Raw genomic sequence first — 6329 nt, forward strand, 5'->3', positions numbered from 1 at the left:
TACTTATTTGAAAGTACGAATATATGTAATTTGCTAGGAAGTTGGTAAGGAGGGCAGCCTGACACGGAGGGCAACATCCTCTTTATCTCACATGTTACTGGCACTGCCATGAGGCTGCATTTCTTCTACTGATTTAGAAAGATTGTGTCATGTATGCGAACACAAATGTTGTCATTTTTAAATGTGCCAACCATTCCACCCCGGCTTCTGACCCAGAAAATGTCAGAGGTCATGACTATACTCCTTGACATCATGAGTCTAACTTTCAAATTAACCATACAAGACTACAGTTTCTTAGTTCTAGTTTTTCTTTTTTTCTTTTTTTAATTTTAATACTTAACTTATCATCCCAGGCATATTCATGTATGCTATTTTATTTAATCCAAACAACTCTGTGAGATTAACCTTATTACTCCTCATCACCAATGCCAGCTACTCACTGGCTGTGAACTATCAGAGGAAGGGAGTGGTGTATAAACCACCGCGGACAAGGGCATTTCTTATGGCAAGGGGACAGCTATGAGTCATTATCAGCCAGCACTTCTACCAGCTGAGGGAAGGGTGTATGGCCTGAAAGAAAAAGGGGATAGGGATAGGCACCAGTAGGATCTACCATAATCCCATTTTGCAGAGGGAAAATGAGAATTAGAGCATTTAAGTGACTTTACTATGCTCACATATCTGGTAATGGAAAGCCAGATCCTAAATCAGACTGCCTGATTCCAATCAAGTTTTCTTTCTACCATACCACAGCTGGTTTACTGAAGAATACTGCAAGGCCGGTTGTGAATTTATATAGACCACTTAAGAAGTGGTAAATTAGAAGAATGACTTAAGTGCATTACTCACTGTGAAAAGTGGTATTCTTTTAGATTTCTCTACAGTTAATCTCAACTTCAGCTGATATCCCTTCATCTTTGTTTTATGGGAACTAGAAAACATATCCATGGGCATTCTATCCATGTATCCAAGGTACATGACTGCATGTACCTCGATCTCAAATCTTCTCAGAAATTCATTCCAAACTTGAGTCCTGTCCTTTGTCTGATGTCATAGAACAGTTTTTCATTTCCTTGGAAATGAAAGTTTGGGGCTTGACCATGCAAATCTTGATGTTCAGCGTGTCTGTTCTCATATGCCTTATGACTTACAGCTCTATTTTGGATGACATCCACAGTCAGCACTCGAACTGTGACGCTAGAAGGCATGACAATGGTTGAATGGCCAACACCTAAATTCAGTAAATTGAGAATGCTATTCTGGCTAGGGCATTGCATAAGCATGGACTTGCAAGGAGACCCTTGCTTTCAAGATAATTTCACATTTAATGCGAAAGTGGAGAAATGCTTGAGATACAAAAAAAACAAAAAAACAAAAAAACAAAAAAACAAAACAAAACTGGAGCCAAGAAGAAAGAAGTTTATTCTAATTGAGAGGATTGGGAAAGACTTCTTGGAAAAGAAAACAATTAAATGGATTTTGAGTAATAAAGAAAATTTGAAAGACAAACATTTCCCTCCCAAAGGCAGAGGTCAGAACTGAAATCAGGAACTAAAGCAAGTAGACAAATATCTGGAACCAAGACCTAACAGCACTAAGTTCAGAAATACAATGAGGGTCAGATTTGGGACCCAGAGGATAAAAAAATCTCAAACCAAAATCAAAACCTGGAGTTGCCACTAAAGACTGATAGATAACCAAAACAAAATCCAGAAAAATAACCCAAACTGGAACCTAAAGATAATATGGGAAGTTTGACACAGAGTCTTTTTTTGGAAAGAGAGCTTTCTAAGAACTTAGGAGAGGTTATTAACAGGAGACAGAAATGGGTCATTAGGTTGCCTCGGCCTCATCTGGTCAAAGTCACCCTGACACTTTCAGTCAGGACCTGACCACACTACTTTTAGGGATGGTGGCTTATGAAGACTTTTTGTCCAAGAATCACTTTGGAGAAGCAAAATGTCTTACTTGTTCCTATTCCTAGAACAAGCATATTGATTATAGAAATAAGATCATCTTAATCTAGGTCTGGGTTCTAGAAAGTGCAAAAGGAAAGGGTCATCTTCGATATCTTAGTTATAATATTACAAGTTAGCAATGGCCTATAACATTATAGGGTCGGTCCTTCCTTCCTTCCTTCCTTCCTTCCTTCCTTCCTTCCTTCCTTCCTTCTTCCCTCCTTCCCTCCTTTCTTCCCCTCACCTACTCCTCCCTTCCTTTGCTCTTTCCCTCCCTCCCTCTTCTCTTTCTTCTTTCTTTCTTTCTTTCTTTCTTTCTTTCTTTCTTTCTTTCACTGTTACTTTTTGCCTAGTGACCTAGTTATTATCATGTTGGAACTAATCCACTTTCAACTAATTAGAGTAAAGAAAGAAGAGGAGATATGGGGAGAAGGAGTAAGAGTAAGAAGAGTAAGAAGAGTAAGAAGAAGAGTAAGAGAAGAAGAGTAAGAAGAAGGAGAAGAGTAAAGGAAGAAGAGTAAGAAGGAGTAAGAGGAAGAAGAAGAGTAAGAAGAGAAGAGTAAGAGTTAGGTATCTTCTGAAGACATCTGAAGACATTCCTTTCAGGGAGCTGAGCACTCCTGATACCCAGACATAATGTAGCTGAATAGTCATGATTCAGGGCTCTACAGGTAAAGCAAGAAAAAGAGAGAGTGGGGCCAGAAATAAGATTTCCAAGTGTCTATTTGAACCAGGCACAGTGACAATTATTTTGCATCATTATCTCCGTTTAGTCCTCTTCATGTTACAAGGTGGTAAAGTTCCAAAAGCAAATTCACTCAGAATAATAAATATGCTTCCTTTAACTACATGCATCCAACCTGAAGGGTAGCTCAGTTTGGCATTTTGGCCAAGTAGAGGGTCTTTACTGACCTTTCTTTAGTTCCAGATAACAATTAAGAATCTCTGCCTTTATGAGATTAATAAGCTAATTTGTTTTATCTTTACAGAATTGAATAGCAGACATAACCTGATTCACGAGTGAAAAAGGAACGATAAAGTGTATCATTTGTTTCTGTTCTTACAGGACTATTACCCATAACTGATATCACAGCTCTAAGAAAACCACTGGTATAACAAAGTATACCCATACATGGTTCTTGGGGATGAAAACCTTTATTGATACTACTGCTTCTTCAACATTGAGGGACCCTGTTACATCTCAGCGAGGCCACTGTCAGCTCTAATTTTGAATATTTCCATACAGATATAATTGAAAATTAAAATACTAATTTCATATAAAGGCCTAAACAGTTTAGCCTTTGCTCAACCACTATGTAAACCATTTAATTCAACAAAGATTTGGTATTTGAACATTCCAAGATGTTATCGAAAGAGCTAGAGTTTCACAAGACCATTTTCAAAACATTTGGCATAGAGGTTCATGATAACAATAAATACAAATTTTTTAGGTAATCAGATTCTGAGCACAATTTTTTACATTAACTGTTCTATTGACTCAGCCAGTTTCCTATTAATTTAAGATATTTTTTTGACATCTGTTTTCTTTGAGTAAAATCTACCTTAGGATAATATTTCTTGGTTGTTTGCTGAGTGTTCAGCCCTAAGAAGTTATTTGTTACCAAAAAAGATGATGACGAGAGATTCATCCAGTGGAACACATCACAAGACCCTCATGAGTACCTTTACTTCTAGCATTTAACACCAATTCAGTCCATTTTCATCATTGCTATTCACCAAGTACCTTTTGTGATAACTTGATAGTTTAAAATTTAATCATTAACAATAATAATATAGGTCATGTACTATGAAGCCTCTTGGATGAAACGGTGAATGAGATAAACACAATTCCTGCTCTCACAGAGCATGGAGTTCAGTGGGCTCAACAATCTCCCCCACTTGAAGATTCTGAATTTCAAAATACGTGGCTCTACATTTTCCTGAGCAATTGTTCACATCTCTCTATCTCTTGGTCTAAATTGGTGACGTTAATTTATGTGTCATCCTTGCACAGGGGCCATGCAAATCTTCTCTGTATCATTCCAATTTTAATATATGTGCTGTCGAAGTGAGCACTAAATTGGTGACATTAAAAGTAGTGTATGTGGGCATCTCTATAGCCTATTATGGACATGAGGGTTGGCAGGTCTGTGAAATAAAGCACAACTCATTCATGCAGCAAATGTTTATTGTGTACTAACCATAAACCAGTTGGTGAGGCTTACAATCTTGGCAACTGTAGACATATTCTCCGCTCTCCACATTTTAGAAGGATAGAGGGTTAAAAAGTAGGTACTTAAATTATCATGTGATACAGTATAGGCCCCAAGAACAGGGTTCACTCTCTCTTCCTGTCCTAGGCAGTATAGTAAGCACCATTGGACACAAGCATCCAATCTTACAGCTGCTTACAAAACCCCACTAAGTAATGGTGGCCTTGAAGAACTCAGTGTCCTGTGCAAACTAAATCCATGAGTTACTAGGATTATTCAAAATATCTGTGTTCAATCTTTGTATTCATCTCCACAGGCAAGGCCTCAAGGCCATTTCTGACAGTCTACTCCGCAGAAAATCCAGTCTGCAGGTGACACATGGTGGGTACATTCTGTGATAGTCTGGGCTCACCTGCTCACAGGTGTTGTGAATGGGCATCACAAGCCCAAAGCAGAGATCTGCTATTACTCTCAAAACATTTCCTGTCAGAAGAAAGTCATTGGCCTTCCTTGTCTTCAACTAAGAAATGAAGGATTTAGGCCAGAAGAAATAGCAAATTCTGATTCTGCATTTACTTCTTCACATTATTCTAAAATTTTGGTTGGCTAAAGACACCACTGGGGACAAATGCATATCTCCATCCTTCGGTCATTTTACTTTTCAGTGTAAATAATACAGCTTCTCCCTTAGTATAAATGGTTCTTGGCATTTGGAGAAAACACTTGTATGGCCAGCCTTACAGCCCACACCTTGTCTGGCAGGTATCACCACTGCAGAGACATTCGGGCACTCCATTTCCACTATTTGGGATGAGCCATTTTCAATCTGCAGGGTGAATGTGCCAATTGAAGAAGATGCACTTATAAAGCACCAGGCAGAGTATTATGCAGAGTAAGCATGAAGATTGTCTTATTTATTCCATTTTCTTTTCATCTCTCCCTCCTTTTAGCTGTTCTTTAACACATAAAATGAATTGTGCTAAAAAATTATCCTAAAAAATTCATTTATGAAGCAAAATTCTGTATATCAAATCTACTACCTCAGTTTTATGATTTATTAAAGTATAAATTTTATGGATAAAAGAGAATCTATATTACTTTTCATGAAATACCTCTACGAAATAGTTTATTTCCTCCCATTTTAAGAGTTTCACTCTCTTTGGAGATATAAAGTCATGCTTTCTATTAGCAGATCAAACATCTCCATGAAATTATGAATGGGATTAAATTTTACTTTGGGAAGTCCAAGTAGATTTTTTTTTTAATGAAATAAAGCATGGACTAGGTTCTTTGTGCCAGGTGTTGTGATGAGCATTATGCTGTGTTGTACAAACACTGTTTTTATTTAACTTGATGCCATTATGCTATGAAGAAAGTACTAACTTACCTATGGCATTTGACCTAGCAACTCTCCTCTTCCTCCTCAGCTTCCTTTCTTCCCCTGGCTTCCAGGACAAAACACTTTCCTAACTTTTCTCTACCTCTCTTACTCTGTCGCTGGCTCTTCTGAGACCACTAAACATTGGCAGACCTCAAGCCTCAGAACTTGGACCTCTTCTCTTCTCTACTTAGACCCACTTCTGTTAACTTGAAATGTTTTTAATACTTGACAACTCCCACATTTATATGTCCAGCCTGGTCCCCTCTGCTGACTCCAGACTTGACTACCCAACTGACTTCTTGACATCTCACTTGGGCAGCACTGGAAATCTCAGACTTAACCAGTTCAAAATCAGGTATGGTCCTTCCCAAGATTTTTCATTTCTGTAACTGAAAGCTCCATTATTCCAGTTGTGCAGTCTGAAACCTTGACCCCTCCATTGACCCCGTGCCCTCTTGATTTCCATGCAATCTATTTCAGCCACCCTGATTGTTGTTATTTTAATCCCGCCAGGCAGGTCCCTGCCTCAAAACTTTTGCAGTAGCTCTTCCATCTGCTGGAACAGCCTCTCTCAGGTATCTATACGACTCCCTTCTTCTCCTCCCTTAGAATCTTTGCTTCTCAGTGAAGGCTTCCTTGACCATCCTATTTACAAGTCTAACCCCTCAACATCCTTGGCTCCCCTACTCTACCCTCAGCGGATAGTCCATCACACCTTCCCTGATTTTTCTCTTTGATACTTATAACCATTTGATATCCTATATATTTCACTTTTTC

General features: G+C 38.4%; 1 non-coding gene across 1 annotated transcript; it reads right to left on the reverse strand.

The window, feature by feature from the left end:
* Positions 1–3932: 3932 nt before the first annotated feature.
* Positions 3933–4034, reverse strand: LOC128776746 (U6 spliceosomal RNA). Its single transcript, XR_008421924.1, has one exon. It is a non-coding gene; the product is annotated as a U6 spliceosomal RNA (small nuclear RNA).
* Between the last annotated feature and the right edge of the window lie 2295 nt (positions 4035–6329).

This window comes from Panthera pardus, unplaced genomic scaffold, assembly GCF_024362965.1.
Source record: "Panthera pardus isolate Hobbes unplaced genomic scaffold, ASM2436296v1 HiC_scaffold_13, whole genome shotgun sequence".
Taxonomy (NCBI): domain Eukaryota; kingdom Metazoa; phylum Chordata; class Mammalia; order Carnivora; family Felidae; genus Panthera; species Panthera pardus.